The sequence below is a fragment of the Felis catus genome, chromosome A1 (genome assembly GCF_018350175.1).
Source record: "Felis catus isolate Fca126 chromosome A1, F.catus_Fca126_mat1.0, whole genome shotgun sequence".
NCBI classification, from domain to species: domain Eukaryota; kingdom Metazoa; phylum Chordata; class Mammalia; order Carnivora; family Felidae; genus Felis; species Felis catus.
Window position 1 is genome coordinate 163,697,493 of NC_058368.1, and position 23,548 is coordinate 163,721,040.

A 23,548-nucleotide genomic window follows, 5' to 3' on the forward strand; every position below is an offset into this window, starting at 1 on the left:
TCAAGTTTCCCATTATTTTTTTTAATTAATTTTTTTTTAAATGTTGATTTTTTTTTTTTGAGGGAGAGAGACAGAGCACGAGCAGGGGAGGGGCAGAGAGGGTGGGGGTGGGGGGGCGGGACACAGAATCCGAAGCAGGCTCCAGGCTGTGAGCTGTCAGCACAGAGCCTGACATGAAGCTCAAAACCATGGACCATGAGATCATGACCTGAGCTGAAGTCAGAAGCTCAACCAACTGAGCTACCCAGGTGCCCTTCAAGTTTCTCATTATTAAGTATGAGGCTGGTTCTAGGTTTGTGTGTGTGTGTGTGTGTGTGTGTGTGTGTGTGTGTGTGTGTGTGTTTTGTAGATGTTCTTTATTAAGCTAAGGAAATTTCTCTCTAGTTTCAGTTTCTTGAGAGTTTTTATCATGAATGGGTGTTGAATTTTGTCAAAACTTTTTTGTAACTATTAATATGATCATGTAATTTTTCCTCTTTAGCCTCTTGATGTGCTGGATTACTTTAAGTGATTTTTGAATGTTGAAACTGCTTTGTATTACCTGGGATAAATTCCACTTGGTTGTACTGCGTAATTCCTTTTATACATTGTTAGTTTCAATTTGCTAATATTTTGTTGATTTTTGCATCTATATTCATGACAGGTATTGGTTTGTACTGTTTTTTTAATGTCTTTGTTTGATTTTGATGTTAGGATAATACTTACAGAATGAGTTAGGAAGTATTCTCTCTTCTATCTTCCAGAAAAGATTGTAGAGAATTGCTATAATTTCTTTCTTAAATATTTGGTAAATTTCATCAGTGAAATCATTGGGGCCTGGTACTTTCTGTGTGGAAGGTTATCATTATTTTTTTAATTTTTTAAAGTAGATATGGGACTATTCAAGCTGTCTGTTTATTCTTGTTTGAGTTTTGGTAGATTGTATCTTTCAAGGAATTTGTCCCTTTCATCTGGGTTATCAGGTTTGTGGGCACAGAGTTATTCACGATATTTCTTTATTACCCTTTTAAAAGTCCATGGGATAGTGATGTCCCCTATCTCATTACTTATATTAGTAATTGGTGTGTTTTCTCTCTTTTTTTCTAAGTTAGCCTGGCTAGAGGCTTATTGATTATATTTATCTTTTGAAAGAATCAGCTTTGCATTTTGTTAATTTTCTTTAATGATTTCCTATTTTCATTGTATTCGATTTCTGCTTGCTTTGATTTTTTATTACTTTTACTTTGGATTTGATTTACTCTTTTCTAGTTTATCAAAGTAGAAACTAAGATGATTGGTTTTAGATATTTCTTTTCTTCTAATATATGTATTCAATGCTATAAATGTCCCTGTAAGCAATACTTCCATTATATCTCACACATTTTAACAAGATGTTTTCATTTAGTTCAAAATAGTTTTCAATTTCTCTTGAGATTTCTCCTTTGACCCACGTGTTATTTAGAAGTGTATTGTTTAATCCTCAAGTATTTGGGAGATTTTACAACTATCTTCCTGTTACTGATTTCTAGTTTAATTCCGTTGCGGTCTGAGAGTATACATTACATCATATATTCTATTATTTTAAATTTAATAAGGTGTATTTTATGACTCAGAATGTAGTCTATCTTGGTGAATGTTCCATGTGGCCTTCAGAAGCATGTGTATTCTGTTGTTTGGTGAAGTAGTTTATAGATGTCAATTATATCCAATTGATTGATGGTGTTGTTGAGTTTAACTATGTTCTTATTGATTTTCTAGCTTCTGGATCTATTTTCTGATAGAAAGGTATTGATGTCTCCAACTATAATAGTGGATTCATCTATTTCTCCATGTGGTTTTATCAGTTTTTGCCTCATGTATTTTGATGCTTTGTTGTTAGGCACACACGTTAAGGATTATTATGTTTTCTTGGAGTACTGACCCCTTACAATTATGTAATGCTCCTCTTTATTTCTGACAACTTTATTTTCTCTGAAGTCTCTGTCTGAAATTGTGATTGTTCTTTATATTTTATTTTAATTAGTGTTATGATGTTAAATCTTCCTTCATCTTCCTTCATCCATTTACTTTTAATCTACATGTGTCTTTATATTTAAATTGGGTTTCTTTTAGATAACATATAGTTAGGGTCTTGTTTTCTGATCCACTCTGATAATCTCTGTCTTTTATGTGGTGTATTTGGACCATTGACATTTAAAGTGATTATGGATGTAGTTGGATTAATATCTACCTATTTGTTATTGTTCTCTATTTTTTCTTTTGTTCTTTGTTCTTGTTTTTGTTTCCCACATTTTTTCTGCCTTTTGCAGTTTTTTTTTAAAACTTTTTTTTTAACGTTTTATTTATTTTTGAGACAGAGAGAGACAGAGCATGAACGGGGGAGGGGCAGAGAGAGAGGGAGACACAGAATCGGAAGCAGGCTCCAGGCTCTGAGCTATCAGCCCAGAGCCCGACGCGGGGCTCGAACTCACGGACCGCGAGATCGTGACCTGAGCTGAAGTCGGACGCTTAACCGACTGAGCCACTCAGGCGCCCCTGCCTTTTGCAGTTTTAAGTGAACATGATATGTGATTCAATTTTCTCTTTCTTAGCATATCAATTATACTTCTTTTTAATTTTTTTAGCAATTGCCCTAGAGTATATAATATACATTTACAACTAATTCAAGTCCACCTTCAAATAACACTGTACTACTTCATGGGTAGTATGAATACTTTATAATGACAAAACCTCCCTAATCCTTTCATTATATATACATATACACATACGTATACATATACATATACATATACATATACATATACATATACATTCTATTATATATATTACATGATTGTATATAACAGAATACATTGTTACTATGACTATTTTGAACAAATTGTTATTTGTTAGATCCATTAAGAATAAGGAAAGTTAAAGTCTTTATTTTATCCTTATTCAGTTTTCAGTGACCTATATTGTTTTTCTTCTTTCTAAACAACTTCCTTTAAATTTTTTTAGCAGATCTACTGACAACAATTTCCCTCAATTTTTGTGTATCTGAAAAAGTTTTTATTTATCTTTTACCTTTGAAGGTTAATTTCACAGGGTACAGAATTCCAGTATGTTGATGGCTTTTTTTCCTCTTAACACTCTATTCTTGCTTATGTGGTTTTTGAGAAGATGGATATAATTTTTTTCTCCTTATTAGATAATTTTCTCCCCCTCTGGCTTCTTTCAAGATTTTAAAATATCTTTGATTTTATGAAATTTGAATAATTTTTCATTTATTTTTGTATTTGTTTCTTTAATATTCATCCTGCTTCATGTTTCTAAACTTCTTGGGTCTATAGTTTGGTGTCTGGCATTAATTTGGAGAAAATTCTTAGTCATTTGCTTCAGATATTGCTTCTGTTCCTTTCTCTATTTCTTCTCTTTCAGGTATTCCCATTATATGTATGTTGTGTAACTGTCCACAGTTCTTAAATATTGTGTTCTGGGTTTTTTTTCTAGTCTTTTTTTTTTTTTTTTTTTTTTTTGCCTTTGCCTTTGCCTTTGCCTTTCTGTATTGGAAGTTCTATTGTCATATCACTAAGCTCAGATATTCTCTTCTTAGCTGTGCTTAGAATACTAATAAGCCCATCATAAGCATTTTTTCATTTGTTACAATGTTTTGATCTGTAACATTTCTTTTTGATTCTTGGACTATTCATCTTTCTGCTTAAATTGTCCATCTGTTCTTGCATGTTGTCTACTTTTTCTATTAAATCCCTTTGCATATTAGTCACAGTTATGAAAAATCCCTCGTCTGTTAACTCCTGCCTTATCTGACTCTGGTTCTGATGCTTGCTCAATCTCTTCAAACATTTTTGCCTTTTACCATGCCTTATAATTTTTTGTTGAAAGGTGGACATGATGCACTGGGTGAAAGGTACTGCAGTAAATAGAACTTTAGCAATGTAGTGGTCAGGTTTATGGGGAGGGAATAAACATTATAGTCCTCTGATTAGATCTCAATCTTTTGGTGAGTTTCTACCCGTGAGCTTTGAACTTTACCAGTACTTTTTAGTCCTTCACTGCTTAGGTGTGACAGGTTGGCTAGAGAAGGCTGGAATTGGTATTTCTCTTACCCCAGGTAGGTTAGTTTCTAATAAAATCTCAGCAGGCTAGGCTGTGGTGAAATAATTTCTCCTGAAAGCAAATCTTTTTTTTTTAAATAGTAATAGAATGTTCTGATGTATTTCAAGATGGTTCCTTTTCTTCTCTCTATGATGGAATTCTCTGAGGTATGTATGTATATATATGTATATATACACACACACACATATATATGTATATATATATCTGTATATATATATACACGTATATATATAGTGTGTGTGTGTGTTTGCGTGTGTGTGTGTGTGTGTGTGTGTGTGTGTGTGTGTGTGTGTGTGAATCTAGTAAAGCTTCTGGAGGTAAAACTCACAAAGGTAGGTGGCCACCCCTCTAAAAACCCTGAAGTTTTTAAACTTTCAGTTGTCTACACTGAGTCTTCATCAGTCTGTCAAGTAAAGTCTAGGTTTCATATCCTTGCACTGGTTCTCTCAGAAGTTTCTGCTCTGGTAAGTTGTAATTTGTTGTGTCAACCTGGTTGTCTTTCCAATTTTGGAGCAACTGTTTGTCCTGTGACCTCATGGTGCTGATGGATCTAGGAAGAATTGTTGATTTTTCAATTTCCTCAGATTTTTATTTGTTAGGATGAAGTGGTGACTCTAAGTTTCTTATATCCTGGACCAGAAAACAGAAGTCTGCCTGAACTCTTAATAATCATTACGCCGCGGGGCACCTGGGTGGCTCAGTCGGTTGAGCGTCCGAGTTCGGCTCAGGTCATGATCTCGCAGTCTGTGAGTTCGAGCCCCACTTTGGGCTCTGTGCTGATAGCTCGGAGCCTGGAGCCTGCTTCAGATTCTGTGTCTCCCTCTCTCTCTGCCCCTCCCCTGCTCATGCTCTGTCTCTCTCTGTCTCAAAAATAAATAAAAACATTAAAAAAATTTAAAAAAATCATTATGCCCCATGTTTCCCCATTAACTACCGGTAGACTCGAATTCTGTGTGTGGTGTCTTAGCCTGAGTTATCTAAGAAGCAGAGTCTGAGCTAAAGTCTCATGTGTTCTTATTTTATTACAGACTTCAATCCCAGGGAACAAGGGGTAGGGCAAGGAGTGAAATAAGGAAAAAAAGGACAATGAATATGAGATGTGTTTTCAAACTGGCCACTGCCTGGTATTGAGCCTCACTGACTATTAAGCTTCAAGAGATCTTTGAAAAGGCCATATAAATGATTACTTTTCAGAAAAATGTATGGGGTGGGGTGATAGTAAGACTTTATCTGCTGATTCAGTCTCCCATTCATTGCAGTTTTACTCCATGGTTTAACTCTTTTACCTGCACTTTTTAGATTGTCTATGTGTTGGCAAAATACAGTTCCATGGTGTCTTAATTTGGGTTCCCTTGAAATAAGAACCTGAATAAAGCATTGGGGTTCAGGTAAGTTTTTTGGAAGGTGAGCCCAGAATGCAAAAGTGGGAGAGTTGGGAGAAAGAGGGAAGAAGAAAAAGACAATATGAAGATGCTTTATTGAGGTCCCTGCTGTAAGCAGTAGAGGCTCTATTCCACCAAGAAATATGAGAGGCAGTATGTATATTTCTCAGAATTGTTCATATATAGGATGGGAGGCTGGGGCATTTATCCACTGTCTCCCATCCCTTATCATCTACTGAGAGCTACCTTGGGGGCTAGTAACTTTCTTCCCTTTCTGGGCAATGCTTACATGTAGACTGAAAAGACTTCTGGGATTTTGGAGAAGCCTTCTAGTTTGAAAAGAAAGTATTTGAGAAGTCAGCATGAACCTGAGCTTGTGTACAAGTGCCCACTGCAGAGGTGGGCTGAAGAATTGTGCCGTGGATTATTAGATGCCTCCAAGAACAGAGAAGCCTTGGGGTAGATGGTCAGAGTAGTATTTCTTTTGTGAGATAGTGTGAAACTGGGCTTCCAAAATGGTGCCGACATGCTGATTTTAAGTGGCTCACATTGTTTATATGGTCACTGGCTCTGTTAAAAATATTTGCCCAGGATTCCATATACCTTAGGGGGAGCCCTGCCACTGTGAAGCAGTTGGCTGATCTGCAGCTGGAACAGAAAAGTAAAAGTTAGAGGACTTACCGTGTCAAGCAGGAGGTAACTGATAGCCTAGGTTAGGGGTTTCTTCAGAAAAGTTTTTTACAGACGAGTTTAGAGTCTATGTTTTTCTATCCATAAAGAATAACATCTGTAAAAATTTTACGAGTGAGTCATCATCCTGTGGGGTGGATTGGAAAATGTGGCTGCATTTTCATGCAGTCTTCTCATCATAGAATGTATCTTCCCTCCATTCAAAGTTGGAGTCTATTTCTCCACTCTTCTGAATCTAGACTAGCAGTCAACTTTTTCCTTAGTTTCTGGGTCTCTAAATCGGGAGGAATTACACTATTGGAGCTAGCCTGTGACTCCCATTGACCAAAAGAATTAAGTGGAAGTGAAATTGGGCAAATTCTGGGACCTAACTATCGAGACATTTTGTAGCTTCTGCCTTTACCCTCTCCACTGAGACCACCAGTGTAGAAAGCCAGTCTAGCCTACTGGTGGATGAGAGGCCATGTGGAGAAGAACCACATCCTAGCTGATGGCCAGCACCCATTCCTAGACATGTGAGTAGGCCCTTTATGGATCCTCCAGCCTGGCCACCCCATGAGTGAAATCACATGAGTGAGTCCAGGCAAAACCAGATCAGACTGCCCAACCAAGCCACAGAATCGTGAGAAAAACTAAGCAATTGTTGTTTAAAGACACTAAGTTTTAGATGGTTTGTTATATGGTAAAACAGGTAACTAATAGAACATGGCCCAAATCCTAAGTCTTTGGAAGCACTTTTCATGCCTCAAATAAATAAATGGCTAAATTAAATGAGGTGTAAGTTTGCAAATACTAATAGGGTCTCCTGGTGAGTTTTAGGGAATTCCTTTTCCATATTTAACCAATGAAAAAATCACAAATGAGGAGTCGCTTTTCTGTGCCAGAAAGTAAGCTTATGAAAATTATACCTCCATTAAACAAAAGGGTAAATAGTACTTTTAAGTAGTCTCTCTAACTACAAAGAGCAATTTATATGTATGGATTCTTTGCTTCTGGGAAAAGAATATCATCAGTTTAGTGACTGTTAGAATTTGTTTGTATAGATGGTACAATTTTGTACTCTGGTCTGATTCTAAATCTGGTCTGATTCTGTGCATCATAGTGTTAACTAGCATTTACTAAAAGGGCCTAAAGGAATGGAGCTCTGTTGGCTGAGTAGGGACTGAGCTGTGCCGGTAGTGTTCTGAAGAGGTTCAGAAACTGACACTGACAGGAGCGCCTGGGTGGCTCAGTCAGTTAAGTGTCCGACTTCAGCTTGGGTCATGATCTCACGGTGCATGGTTTTAGGCCCCATGTTGGGCTCTGTGCTGACAGCTCAGAGCCTGGAGCCTGCTTCAGATTCTGTGTCTCCCTCTCTCTCTGCCTCTCCTCCACTCACATTCTGTGTCTCTCTCTTTCTCAAAAATAAATGAGCATTAAAAAGATTAAAAAAAATTTTTTTAATTAAAAAGAAACTGGCAATGATAGGAAAGAGGAGGAGAGACCCGAGAAAATAGATTCCTTATCTTTCTGGCTTTGCTTGGCTCTGTGATGTATAAAAAGCCAGAGATGCCACATTTTCTAATGATGGAGAGGAAATCTCACATCCTGCCTTGATAATTTGTAGAAGCAGAAATTTTAGTTTGGTTAAAAAATGGAAAAAGAGAGCTAATGGATTCTCCCAAGATCACTGATTAGAAGAAGTTAGAAATCTGGTTCTTTGACCAAGTGATACACTTGTGTTGAGATTATACAAATCGGTAATGTGCATGGGCCAAATTTATGTACCTTCTAGTGTATTTTGTTTAGCCTACACTACGTAGAAACATGGTGTGTTGTAACAATTGTGCTTCATTATAAAAATACAAGACCTTTCGCACAAAAATGCATATTTTCAACATCTCTTGAAGATCAGATGATCTGGCCACAGCTGTAGGGTGAGGGATGGCACCCACTATAGACAGATCCCATATTCTTCAGCCAGCAGAGCTTACTGTTTCACCTTATTACTCTTCTGGCTGTAGCATGTGCCAGGCTTTTTAGACTCATTGTGAAGGGGCAAGTATCCTGGTAATCTGGACTTAATTGACTGTTTAAACAACACCGAAAAAAACAATGCCTTGATTTTCCAAAAGTGGAAAATGATGAGAAAAAGTGATCTACGCACGAATGTCCCTTTAAAAAAAAAATTAATGTTTGGTTATTTTTGAGAGAGAGACAGAGACAGAATGTGATTGGGGGAGGGGCAGAGAGAGAGGGAGACACAGAATCTGAAGCAGGCTCCAGGCTCTGAGCTGTCAGCACAGAGCCCAACCCAGGGCTCGGACCCATGAACCATGAGATCATGACCTGAGCTAAAGTCAGACACTTAACTGGCTGAGTCACCCAGATACCCCACGGAGTGTCCCTTTTAAATCATTTTGACTACTAAAAAGGCCCCAGTTCAGGCAGAGGATCCATAGGTTTAGATAAAATACCTTTAGGGAGTGCTTCACAGCTGATAAAGAGATGCTCCCAGCCTGACAAGAGCAAGAGAAGAGAGTCACTGGTTACTGGGAGTGAAAGAGGACCTGTGTTTTATTTTGGTGTTTCCTGAGACAAAAAGCTGCCCGCCAAGTCTGGGCAGAGAGAACCCTAGATAGCTCCCTTACAGAAGCAGAAAGACCTATAGACCTGTGGAAAAGGACATCATATACCTCATAGGCAACCTGTGTGAAAGCTGTGTGAGGACAGGCTATTCTAGTGTCCACCTTCTTCCCAATGCCTCGGCTTGGTAGAAGATATTAGAACTTTGACAGAACTCTAATAAAAGGAGAAGAGAACCCAAAAAGTACTAATATTAAGTTTTCCACAATCTCAGTGAAATAGTACTTGGAGTCAACGATTACTAATAGAAAATAGAGAGGTTATTTTTGTTGTTGTTTGTTTGTGTGTTTGTTTTTACATAGCTAGAATTGTGGACTAATATTCATGGTCATTATATTGTCAAAGAATATACATATTTTCAAGAGGTAAAAAATATATTCCAATAAGTACAGTTACCTTGTGTTTTCAAGATATTATTGTTTTCATTGTTGTTGTTTTTGCCCTCTAACACTGTAAAGTTTATAAAATACATCCTGTGATTCTCCACTCAATATTAGAGTCATGATTGTGCACTGAATATTAGAGTCATGATTGTGGGAGTTAATTGCCCTCACATGTGTTCAGTCATTCACTGCCAGCTCAGTGTCTTTGTTTTAAGAGCATCCTTATGTTTCTCCTTCCCACCAGCCAGAAATATTTCCAGTGCTGTGCACAGGTAATGGCTCTTTAAATTACCACTGTTCAGTCATCTTCCAGACAGGTTTTCTTCAAGAGTCAGCAAACAAGCAGGACCTTCAAGGACTGCACTCCAAATGAGTGGATCTACTTTGTATGGACAAAGTTTGCACTGGGAAGTGCTTTCTGTGGTTCCAGGGTTTATTTGGAGGCATTAAGATACACTGTTGTTCAATATTAAACCTTAGTTGAGAGTTCCAATGGAAATTTTATCAGTGTGACAACTGTATTCATTCGTTTATTAATTTAGATAATTTGTGATGATTGATAGTATATGTTCAAGATAACAAATAAGATCCAATAGCTGCTCTCTGGGGTAGGAGCCTCTTGGATAGGAGATGGTATGTGCATGATTATAAAAGGATGTGAAAATACTGGGGTGGAGGTAGGCATGGGGAAACAAAGGACAAAAATTGGGAGTTGGGAAGTCAAACTAGGAAGAGGATCAGCAAGTGTTCTGTGTGAACACTGTGTGTTTTGAAGTAAGGAGTTGGAATTATTAAAGAGAAGAAACAGGGGCCGAACATTGATGCTTCTTGAATGCCGTGTTAGGAAATTTGGACCACTCAGAACTGGGAGTGGTTTTATGTGGCATTATTAAAGGTTCTTAGTAAGAGAGGAGCTTGATCTGATTTCCCTTAGGAATGAACACTTTGGTGACAGTGTGGAGGACGAATTAAGAGCAGATCAAAGCCAGGGGAAGGGATATGTATTAGCAGTCAGTTAAAATAACTTAGGTAATAAATTATAGGAGCCATAACTCAGGCACTAGAAGTAGGAATATATAGATGTATAGATACATTCAAAAGATACTAGGAAGAAGAGGATTTATGCTTTGAGGACTGATTGTATATGTGGGGTAAAAAAAGGGAGTTAAGGATGATTTCCATTTTTTGCTTGGGTAATTGGTTATGTGACTGGATCATTTGTAATATTAATGAACAAGATGGAGGGAACGGGCCTAAGGAAACTGATGATGAATGAATCTTTGGATTTGTTGACTTGGAGGAGCCAGTGGAACACTCAAGTAGAGATTCCAATTAGCATTTTGATATGTGGGTCTGGACAACATGGAAATAGCTGGGCTGCAAACACATATTTTGGAATTCTTCAGCACACAGAAACAGCTAAAACGTGGAGGATTAATGAGATCACTTGTAACTTGATTTGTTTGTGAAAGGAAAAGAGAAGAGTCCAATTACACATTTGTGAGGCACACTGACTTTTAAAGGATGATCATTTGAAGAGAAGTAAGTAAAACACTTTTGTGAAAACAAACAACTAGAAAAGTAAGAAGAAAACTGAGAGGGTGAAATGTGGAAGCAAAGGGAAGAAATAATTGAGAGAAAGGGAGAGAAATTTCCAATTAGACCTAAGCTAGATTTACTCATGCTAGACCTAAGATCTCATGGTGCAGATTTATTTAGATTTTTTATTCCACCCAATTAATTAAAATAGATGAAAAATCCATTGTGAAGAAAAGCATAGCAAATGCCAAAGAAATTCGTAAGTGACCTCTGAAAAAAATAGCTAAACAATTAGTTTTATTTAATGAGTAAAAATGAAGCAAACGAGTAAACCATCTGCAAATTTATTCAGATAGCTTTTTTTGAGGTAAATATTAGGATACGAGTTCAAATGTTTTTGAAGTAAATTGCTTATTAATCTTGGTTTGGGCACTCCCTATTGCTGCATCTGAAATGAAAACGAGTGAAGACTATTTAAAGTACCCTAGGGGTCAACACATTTTAGCTTTAGTGCTATCCAGCATATCTGCCTCAGGAGCTGAAGAAAAGAGCAGTTGTAAAATTTACTGACGCATTTACTAAAGCCAAACATCAGCTGTATTAGTTTGCTAGGGCTGCCATAACAAAGTAGCACAAGCTGGATGACTTAAACAATAGAAATTTATTTTCTCACAACTCTGGAGGCCAGAAGACTGAGGTCAAGATTTAGCAGGGTTGGTTCCTTGTAGCCTCTTTCCTTGACTTGTAGTTGGCCATTTTCTCCTTATTATCTTCACATGGTCTTCCTTCTGCACAAGACTGTGTCCTAATCTCCTTTTCTTATACACCATTCATACTGAACTGGGATCAACCCTAGTGACCTCACTTTAACTTCATTACCTCTTGAAAGACCTGAACTCCAAAGACAGTCACATTTTGAGGTATTGAGAATTATGACTTCAACATACAAGTTTTGGTGGGCACAATTAAGCCCATAACAATCACAAACTCAATCTTCTTAAGAATTTTAATTATTTTGGGGCGCCTGGGTGGCGCAGTCGGTTGAGCGTCCGACTTCAGCCAGGTCACGATCTCGCGGTCCATGAGTTCGAGCCCCGCGTCGGGCTCTGGGCTGATGGCTCGGAGCCTGGAGCCTGTTTCCGATTCTGTGTCTCCCTCTCTCTCTGCCCCTCCCCCGTTCATGCTCTGTCTCTCTCTGTCCCAAAAATAAATAAACGTTGAAAAAAAAATTTTTTTTAAAAGAATTTTAATTATTTTAATTCCATTTATTGACAGAAAAGGAAGTTTCTTACATAACCATGTTTTAAAATTTTTAAGTTTCAATATATATATAAATTTTATCACAGGCATATTTTTGATTATTAATAAAGTACATAACTATGTATGGTGAAAGAAGCATATTTCACTGATTCACTAGTGGATGCTCTATAGTTGTTATGTAAATCAAGGAGTGATTGCATGAGAGGTTAAGGACAGCTACAAATTCGTTGACATCCTTCTCATTGAGAGTGTGTATGGGGGGTGTGTCTCATATTAATGTCCTTTCTTTTGAATCTGGGAGGGCTCTATGTCTCCTTTGATCAATATAATACAGCAGAAGTTATGCTGTTCTGGGCTTCAGCCTTAAGATGCCGGCAGCTTTCATTCGTGTGTCTTGGTGTATTGGAGGAACCTAGAGGAACCCTGAGCTATCATGTAAGGAGTCCACTACCCTGAGACTGCCATACGGGCGAGGTGATGTGTAGGTGATCTGGTCAGCAGTCCTCTTTTAGCCATCCTTGCCAGGCATCGGATATGTAAGGGAACCCATTTGGGATCTTTCATCTGCCAACTGAATGCCACAAAGTGACCTTGGTCAACCCCACATGGAAAGTTAATACTTGTAGAAATATTTTCTACAGACTACTTCCCATCACACCACACTGTCTTCATAGAATAGACATTGTATGTGTTCAAAACTTTGATGGGATAGTATCAGTTGAGAAATTTTTTGTATGTGATGTGAATTTTGAGGGGATGGTACTCTACTTTTTTCAGGGCAACTGATAAGCCTTAACTCGACATTGGGGGTTCAAAAGGAAACACAGATTTGCTTCTTCACAGAAATACTGCACTGAGGGAAGTGTATTATATTCAAGCAATATTCTGTGTAAACAGCTAATAAATCAGGAAAAAAAGGGAAAAAAATGTTAAAAGTAATTTAGCAGCAAATGGGGCATTTGACCTGCAGCTCCCAGATGAATTCTCAAACGACATGAATAATTTATTTTAGGAAGGTGAAATGATATGGGTTATGTAATGCTTGATGAGAAATTGCAGTTGTAATCGGGGAAATTGCTTCTACTTAGCAGGGTCACCAGCAGAGGAAGAAGCAGTCCCAAGATATCATTTTCCACCTTGAGAATCTTGGCCAAAGCAGTACCTAAGTGCTTTCTGCCCAGCTGCGAGCCAGCTAGTGTAGCCGAAGTTAGCTTCATTTCCAGAGACCTCAAAAGCCCTTTGAATATCTAGCACCCAAATGGCCTCTGTGCTATTTTCTGAGAGATGGTGCTCCAATCACAGTTCCTCATCTTAGAGCTGCAGTTACATTTCCTAGATTTGCACAGATGCAAGGCTCTCCCAAAACTAGGATAAGCTGTCAAGTTATAGGGCAGCTCAGTTGCTCCTTGGAATTAATGCCCTAAGGGACAAGCACTCCATAGAGCATTTTGAGAGCTGACAGCTTAGTGTTGGCAGCTGAATTTTGACATTTTGGGCTATTATCAAAACTCTCTCAAACAGCTGAAACTGTAGGTATGTGACAGTTAAGCCTTCTGTGAAGCATGTTTATTTGGCAGGAAGAATGCTATCAGTGCCTTATTATTCTATTATCCTGTGCATTTCAGTGGCTTTTTGTTCATCGGCTAAAACTAATGCATTGTTGAGATATCTAAAATGACAATATAAATACAGAGCCATAGTTTTAGCCTCAAGACCATGTTCAATTTGAAGATATTGCCTTCCCACTTCAAAATATTTAGTTGGAAAAATTTACCACTGAGTTTCTGAGAAGTGTAAAAAGCCATACAAGATTGCACATATTTAGTGGTCTCTGAAAAAGCTTACACTTTGTCCTTCCCCCATGGACTTAGAAGGATGTAATGAAAAACCGTATTTCTTCCCAAGCTACAGCTGACATACTTGGATATGTTGGTGTCTGAAAACATATTTTATCAAAATAAGGAGCTGAGAGGTGAAGGTTTAAAAAAAAAAAAAAACTCAGTGTGGTCCTCTTAATTTTCATTCCATTAAATGCTGAAAAAAAAATCAATGTCTGGCAAATGTAAAAGGACAGAGTTAAAAGAGCCATTTGGAGGAGAGAGTCAGAAAAGGAAGAGTACAGATTTTTTGTAATAGCAAAAGGAGAAATAATTATCCCGTAATTATATTAACATCCTATATACAGTATATATATTTTTAACAAAGAGAAAAATGAAATTACATTACCAACAGTAAAAAGAATATGGCTCTTTTTTTTCTAGAAAAAGTGGTTTAAAACACAATCTCTTTATCTTTCTTGGAAAACCACACCTCACTCCTCCACGATAACCATCAAGGCAATTCAAAGACTTAAATTTGGTCTCAGCTCCAGCAGAACCTTCACCAAAGAATGTAGCAAAGAATCCTATCTTACACGTAAACATTGGAAAAGCACAAGGTGAAACATGTCATGAAAGTAACTAACCCAAACAAATCCCCCTGCTTGCTACAAATTCAATGTGAAATTGTAGAAATCTTTGATGTCCTCTGATTCATGACCAAAAACTGAATTTGATAAAACATCTCTGATATGAGTCATGGTCATATTTTCCATGTGTATTTATAACACCAGTCAGTCTATTCAGTAAATACAACTTCTCAAAACAATTCTTAGGGGAAAAACAAACAAAGATGTTTTGTGGGATTTTACTCATGAGTTAAGTTTTCAGAGACACAGATTTTGAAAAAAAATTTTATTTTATTATAATTTATTGTCAAGTTGGATAACATACAGTGTATACAGTGTGCTCTTGCTTTTGGGGGTAGACTCCCATGATTCATCGCTTACATACAACACCCAGTGCTCATCCCAACTACAGAGTCACAGATTGTAAATTAATCAGTGCCCCAGTCTGATATGTCGGCTAAATTGTATGGTAGTTTTGCAATGACACTGATAATAAATAATAGCAACAATAGCATCTAGAACTTAATGTGTATGATATGCTAGGCATGGTTCTAAGCTGCATACACACATACACACACACACACCATTCATTCACATATACATGTGTCCATAGATACATATATATAATATTTAATCTTCAAAACGGATCCTTGAATTGTTAGATGCTATTATCCCCATTTTTCAGAAGAAATAGAGGCTCAAAGAGTTTAAATAATTTGTACAGGGCCACACAGTGGTAAGGTTGATATTTAAGTCTGGACCATCTAACTATAAAGGCTGTGCTACTTCCTTGTCACTATGTTATAGTGCCCTTTGGTTGAGTTGCTTGGACATTTACATGTTGAAATATATTCATTCAAAGTTTACCTGAGGCACAGAAACCTCAAAATTCCTTATGAGTTTCTTCAAAAATGTAGCTAATATAGTGAAGAGGAATAACCACAATAGAAGTGATATTTCCAATGCTTCCATATAAAAATGTCTGGAGGCAGAGCTGATAATGGAAAAATATTGATTGTGAGTTTAAAAGGTGATGAACTTCAAGACTGATAACAGCCAAATTTATATCCTTAAATTTTCCTTCTCATATTTGCAAATGTCCCTTTCCACATTTGAAAAGCTAGTTTTTAGAAGTGATGACAGAAGTATTACAGAGTCAGCCCTAATGACAGCTGTTAGCTCAGATTAGTGCAAGTAAAAATTTCTCTCAGTTTCTGCTGCACATCTGTTATAATTTTTTTTAATCTGTGGATAGTAGGCTATAGGATGGTGTACAGGACTTTTTCCTATATATAAAATATTCTTCTGTATTTGCTTTTTTATGAGTTTGCCTCATTTCCTGAAAGTTTTTCCGTTAATGCATTATAACTGCTTAGCTTCAAGCAGACACCGAGGAGTAAATAAAAATAGGAATGCTTCCCTCAAGTAAAATAAAGATTTATTTGGACTTAAAAATAGCTTAGCTTCATTATTTTTATATATAAAGTGAGTTTTCTATATCATCATGTACTTCTGAACCTTAGAGTGCTTTATTATAGCTATTAATTGCAATATTAAGATAAACTATGTTTGAGAAGAAAGTTCTCACTTTATCTTGAGACTACTGTCTCAAGAGACTTGAGACTACTGGGTGACTCATTTTGTCAAGTGCTGAGCTTAATTTCAGCTCAGATTATGATCTTGTGGTTTGTGGGGTTGAGCCCCATGTTGAAATCCAAACAGAGCCTGCTTGGGACTCTCTCTCTCTCTCTCTCTCTCTTCTACCCCTCTCTCTAAAAAAATAAATAAAACATTTTCAAAAAAGCAAAAACAAAGAATAAGCTAATTGGGTGGCCAAAGTAGAAGACCTTTTGATTGCTTAATTTTTGTCTTTGCCAAAGGGCTTTTAGTAAAGGCTTTTAAACAATTGTGTGTGTGTGTGTGTGTGTGTGTGTGTGTGTGTGTGTGTGTGTGTGTAAATTCACCTCCTTATTTACATTTGTCACTATCCAGAGAGAATGGAGCTTTATTTGGAATTTCTACTGAAGGAAGTGACTTTGAGTAATATCACCATCAGTCTTTTCTTAATCTCTGATCCGTGCAGCTCTCTTAGTGACAGCTGCAACTGTCATTCCACCACCCGTGAGCTGCCTTGGGTCACGTGGTCAATGTAGCGCTAGGGAAGGACTGTAATAGAGGTAATGTTTTCGATGTTTCAGATACAAAAATGTCTGGAGGCAGAGCTGGTAATGGGAAAATATTGATTTGTGAGTTGAGGCTCATCAGGACTGATAATAGCCACCTTTACACTTCAAGAGCTTCCACAAAGTCTGGCTTCTGGCCAATTCTGGCTCTATTGAGAAGGCAGCCATGAGAAATGAAAAGTCTATGGGTTTACACCCAGGCTCTAAAAGTTCTCAAATTCCATTCCATATGGCATGAGAAATTTGAAATTTGTTTCTAGGAATCTAACCCTCAGTCTCCTTGCCACTAAATTAGGAATAAAGCTATATACTTTTATTTTTTTCCAAGGACTAAAATGAGATGAAAAACTATGAAACGTTCTGGGTCTCTCAATAAATAGACCTATTTTTAGTTTGCTAGTAGTGTGACAACAATGACCATTTTTAGAATGATGATGAAAATAGAAAAGTAGATACTGACCAAGATCTATCTTTGTTGGGTCAAGAAAATTGTGTGTTTGTTAGAGGACTCTTTCCTTGTGGAATTCATAACACTTAGCATTTTTCAAAGCATGGTCCACAGACCACCTGCATCAGAATCACTTAGAGTATTTGGCAAAAAAAATCAGTAACCTGTCTCTATACTGAACTTATGGAATCAAGAAGAATTTTTTCCCCATATACTAAAGTTTGAGAAGCATTGCCTCACCATACCTGTATTTGTATCATTTATATCTATACCTATATTATGTAGAGTGCTTTATACTTATAAATCATAAATCACTTCCACACTTAGGATGTCATCTGACTCTCAGAGAATTCTTGTTAGATATAAAGAACAGTTCACATCTCGTTTTTATACATGGGGAAACTTGATCTAGAGAAGTAAATTTCTCACCCAAGGTTCAAAGACATTAAGAGGCAGAACTTAGGTCTGCATTCAGGGTTTCTTGTCCAGTTCTCTACACTACACAGAGGATGTTAGCTGCAGATAGTTTGGGGCTGCAGGTGAGTCTTGCTACTCTACAATACTTTATTCTATAATCATTGGAGATATATCAAAGATTTTTAAGTAATAAAATGACTTAATGAAATCTGTGTTCTAGGAAATAGCCTAGAGAATGGTTTGGAGAGAGGAAAAACTGGGAGTGAATTGGGAGACCTGTGCTGTCTTTACCTCATTAGCATTGTGTGTGTGTGTGGGGGGTGACTTACACCAAAGTTCCCAAGTTGCATTCTAGAAGGCACTGGAAAGGAAAAAAAATTTGGAATAAGACCTAGTTATGAAACAAGGAAGTGGTTCTTTATGGTACTTACTGAATTTTAACATTAATAACATTAATATGGCTGTCTCCCCTGATAAGTTGTGAACTCTGAATACAGCCATGTTTTGTTCGTCTTTGTATCCATAGAACGTAGTTTTGTATTGACCATATGGTTCCATTTAAACATGTTTGTTGTTTGTGTAATAAACTTGAGTGAATGAGGTAAAAACTTTTTTACATTGTCAAATATAAATTATTGTTTGTATACATAGCTCATTTTTATACTCTTAATATATGCCAACATAAATTGGTATGTTTAGGTATACTCATTTGATCATCATAACCACCCTATTATAAAAACCTCCTTTTTACACATAAGAATCACAGAGTGGTTAAGTAACAACCAAGGTCAGTTACTTGACTAAGATCTAGTCCTAGTGGAATTGGGATTTGAATTAGGTAGCCTGGTTCCAAAGCCTCATCATGCCACATTATACTCCTCCATTTATCATTATGTTTCAAATGCTTATCACTTGTGACATTATATCGTATTGGCGTAAAATGGAGTTTAATAGGTATACCATATGCCATTATAACACTAAAATATCAGTGGCTTGACCCAATGAAAGTTTATTTCCTACTCAAAGTTTGGTGTGGCTTAGATGACTTTCCTCTTTGGCTCTCCTCCAAAAGATGACTCAGCGACCTGGGCTGCTTTCATCTTGTAACTATGCCAGCTGGAACAGGTATCCTCCAGGGTTCAGTAGGCAGGGGAAGAGAAATGAAGGAGGCACATCAGCTCTTAATGTCTTGGTCCTAAAGGTCACATGTTGCATCCATACATATTTCATTGGACAGCACTATTCACACAGCCCCAGTTAACTGAAAGGAAGACTGGGAAATGTAGAGGAGCAAATGGACTTATGGTGAGCACTAATAATTTTTCCCATAATAAAGAATAGGATAATAAATACATAAAAATAAAACGTGGGAAGCAATGTGTTTTATTTTAGCCCTGGCTCTACTACAAATTGGTTCAATGATCCTGATAATGTAATTCACTTACTTTAATCAGTTTCATCATGCATAAAATGGGCACAATGAGTGAAACACAACTCATGGGGTTGTTGAGAGGATTAAGTGAGATAATAGAGGTAATAACCACAGCATATTGGTGGATGCAAAACAAATTCCCAATATATTATAGTCATTGTATTAGTCCAGGTTCTCCCAAAAAAAGAGGATCAATATAGGTTATATATCAACATAGAGAGATTGATTTAAGATAAGGAATTGGTTCACATAATTATGGAGGCCAGTAAGTCCAAATCTGCAATTTGAGTTCAAGGTCCAGAAGCTACTGCAGAACCATGAAGAGATGATGTTCTAATTGGAATGTCATCAGGCAGGAGAATTCTCTGTTACTAAGAGAGCGGTCAGTCATTTATTTTGTTCAGGCCTTCAACTGATTGGGTGTGGCCCACCCACATTGGGGAGGTTAATTTTCTTTAGCCAGATGATTGGTTTAAATGTTAATCTTAACCAAACACACACACACACACACACACACACACACACACACACACACACAAACCTAGAATAATGTTTGACCAAATAACTGGGCAGCCTATGACCCTGTAAAGTTGACACATAAAATTAACCACCACAGCCATTATTATTATTATTATTATTATTATTATTATTATTATTATTATATAGTCTATATTAAGTTTTCTTGTTCTTTGGTGAAATTCTTTTTTTCTCAACCATTTGTTTTTTCTTTTTAAAGACTCACATTAAAAATTCCTCTCAGGAGCACCCTGCTGGCTCAGTCAATAGATCATGTGACCCTTGATCTCAGGGTGATGAGTTCAAGCCCCACATTGAGTCTGGAGCTTACTTAAAATTAAAAAAATAATAATTAAAATAAAAATTCCTCCCAGATTAGCAATAGATACTCAAATAATTTGACACCTATGAGTAAAGGCAAGATTTTGGTGCCCAGAGAGAACAGATCAAGTTGGTAGCTGTCTTACTAGACCACCATGTCAATAGTCCAACAGCCACCATGAACAAGCAGACAGTTCCTTTAAAGGGATGTCGCACAGAAGGCCGAAAGCAAAATTGTCTCTTCTATCTTTTGGCCTTTCTCTTCCTCGTTACCATGTCTGTAGTAACCATTTTGGTATTATTTTTTATTTATACACTGTAGTATTTAGTTCAATTTTAGCTAGACTTTCACAATCCTGTTAAAGCTACTTGCTTCTATAATCCTCAATCTCACATTTAGCAATGTCTTTATTGACACAGTCTCCAAACAATCAGCCAAGACAAGGAGGAAGAAAATCTGCCAAAAGTGTTGGAGTTGTGCAAAGAAAGCAATCAGCTGATTGACTTAATTTCTCCCTTTTCAGCTGGTTGTCATCATAGAGACACAGATGAAGAGATATTCCAGAGCCAAGTTCATCTCTGCAATACATTGGAGAGACACAAAAAGCCTGGAAAGACATTGTGTTCTTGGTGCCCAGAAGTCTAGCAGACACAGGCTTTGTCAAAATGGCGGAGGAAATAAATTCCAAACACATGGCGCTTTCTAGGAAAATGCCTTCTAATTTTTGGAAAATTCAGCTGGAAACTTCCTTTAAGAGAATTCATGCTGGGTATGCACACTTAAGCCAGTTAACCTGCAGAACTGAATCTACCAGTCAATTGATAATTATTATTAAATAGTTGTTTGAACTGACAGAATTTCTGGCCAGTAAGTCTTTGAGCCCAGACAAGCAGTATAGGTAATGAGGAAGGGTTAATTGCTATATAGTCTTGTTTCTTAGAGAGTCTCCCAAAGTATATAGAGTAACTTTGTTTATAGGTTGCTCAACTGGTGTGGGTCCATCAGGAAGGAGACCTCAGAGTGCACAGTTCTTGATTTGCATATTGACCTGCACTGTGATTATTATGCCTCTGCATGGGTAGCACATACATCAACTGCAGGAATATAAAAATGTGAATTGTATGAAAATCATATACTATCTACTGATTTTTTGTAGTTACTACAATTTATCACAGAAAAGAGTCTACAAACCTAAATGGAAAGGATTATTAAAATATGCAAATTTACTAATCTATCACTTAATTTAGTCCTAGTCAGGGGAGAAAATATGCCACTTCAAACAATTTACACTCTTTGCTATGTGGATGTACATTTTTTATGAATTTCTGTGTGGACTCATAAATGTGTATTTTAAGTTCTCTCAGAAGTTTTTGTGTAAAGCCAGGTTAAATAAAGGAAGATTCTGTTTCTACTACTTACAACACTTCTGACACCAAATGTGTGGGTTTTCCACATCAAGAAATTCTCCAGTTTTCTGTGGACACCACGTGGATGTCCTGTCATCTACAATTTAATTTATCCAGACACAAACTACCCGGAGTTGGCACAGACCAGCTATGTTTAGGGATCTGGCTCACCTGGTTGTGCCCACTTCAGACCCTAGGTATAGGTCCCACCTGTACTTGTGGGACTTTTCACCTGTATTTCTGACCAACTTACTGTACTTCAGGGTTCCCATACCCCCACCCCAGGTTCATTCATGTGCTATAACAGCTCATATAACTCAGAGAAACTCTTACTTACACTCATTGGTTTATTATAAAGCATGTAATAAAGAACACAAAGGAAGATTTAATAAGTGGTCATAAAAGATACACAGACTTAGGATTCAGTGGTCAAGTTGTGGCTGCTAAATGCTCGTTTGTTACTTCATTCATTCATTCACTTGCTCAATAGTATTTTATTGAGCACATACTATGGTCTAGACTATTCTAAGTACCAGAATATAGCAGCAAAAACCCCAAGTCTGTGCCCTTATAGAGCTTACATTACATTAATGAGACACAATTTAGAAATAAGTACTTACATGTCAGATAGTAACAACCATTGTGGAGACAGAACAGGAGAAGGAGTTAGGATGGGCCAGGTTGGTGGTAGAGTCTTGCTATTTCACAGACACTGATTCAGAAAGACCTATCTAAGATGTTGACTTTTGAGAAGAGGTCTGAAGGAAATGGGGAAGCTACCATGCAAGTATTTGATGCAAGAATCTACCAGGCACAGGAAATAAGTGCAGGTGTTCCAAGGTGGGAGCATGTTTGACATATTTGGAGACCAGTGACAAAGCTACTATGTCTGGAGTGGTGTTGGCAAGAGAGAATGGTAGGATGAGAGGTGAGCGAGTTGGCAATAGGGGAAGATGGGGAGGAGAGATGTGTAAGTTGATTTGTGATTCCTTTTGATGGCACTCAGATCTTGCCTCAGGCTCCTCCTTGGCTAGCCCTTGGTCCCTTGTTGGTTCCAAGTCCCTGCCCTCTTATTTGCCTCCCACACTGATCTGAACACCAGATTTGGCTGAATCTTCATTCTTGTGCTTCTGTCTTTGTACTTATGTGGTCACACTGTCTATTTAGGTCCTGACAGTCTTGGTCTGGTGCCTTCGAGGAGCCTGTGCCCTGTTAGTATGTAGAATGTCTCCCTTCATGACTCTGTATGGGCTTAGGTTCCAGAAATGCCCATTGTCCCTCATGACCTGTAGCTTGTTACACTTTGCTTATTCAGTTGGTTACTAAATTGTCATAGTAGCTTTCCCTCCTTTTAAACAAATTTTTAATTTTTAGGCATGCCTGGGTGGGGTCATTCAGTTAAGCATCCGACTTTGGCTCAGGTCATGATCTCGCGGTTTGTGAGTTTGAGCCCCATGTAGAGCTCTGTGCTGACAGCTCAGATCCTAGAGCCTGCTGCAGATTCTGTGTCTCCCTCTCTCTCTGTCCTTCCCCCACTTGCTTGCTGTCTGTTTCCCTCCCCAAAATAATAAACGTTACATTTTTTTTTAATTTAAGAAAAATGTTTGTTTATTTTGAGAGAGAAAGAGAGAGAGAGCAAGAGTACACACAGGGGAGAGGTAGAGAGAGAGGGAGAAAGAGAATCCCAAGCAGGCTCCACTCTGTTAGCACAGAGCCTGATGCAGGACTTGATCCCATGAACCATGAGATCATGATCTGAGCTGAAATCAAGTGTCAGATGCTTAACAACTGAGCCACCCAGGTGCCCCAAAATTAAAAAAGATTTTTAATCGCAAATTACAAAGCCCAGTACGACTCCCTCAAATGAAAAGGGAATTTAATTGGCTCACAGGGCAATGCAAGTTTCAGGTGTGTTTGATGCAGGGCTCAAATGACCACACCAGGATCTGCTTGTTCCTCAACTCAGCTTACCTCAAAATGGCTTCAGTTTTAGGCTCCACATGGTGGCAAAGTGGCTGCTCCTGATCTAAACATCTCTCTCTCCCTCTCCCCCTCCTCTCTCCTTCTGCGTCCTTCTTCTTCTCTTCTCTAAGGTGCCTCAGAAAAATTCTCCACAACTCTTACTAGCTCTGATTATCCATTTCTGAAAGGATCACTGGAGCTGGGGGGAAAATGTGAAGCCCTGTCACATCCCTTTTTTTGAGGCAAAGGTAGGTCATCAAGTCCTTCCAAAGCATGGGGACTGAAAGCGAGGGGGAAGTGTTTCCCAGAGGAAAAGCAGGGTATAGTCACCAGAAGGAAAGTGAAGTGATTCAGGTGGCAAAACAACTACATGTTCTCTATACCTGCTGCTTATTGGCCTGCTGTATCACCACCCTCATTTATCTGGAAGTAGGTTCTT

General features: G+C 37.7%; 1 long non-coding RNA gene across 2 annotated transcripts in view; it reads left to right on the top strand.

Annotated features, from left to right (window-relative positions):
* Nucleotides 1-21,415, top strand: part of LOC123379266 — a 58,058-nt gene extending 36,643 nt beyond the window's left edge. For both annotated transcript variants that reach the window (XR_006583523.1, XR_006583524.1), the window contains one exon: nucleotides 20,265-21,415. This is a non-coding gene — a long non-coding RNA (uncharacterized LOC123379266). The remainder of the gene's footprint in view (nucleotides 1-20,264) is intronic.
* Nucleotides 21,416-23,548: the final 2,133 nt, after the last annotated feature.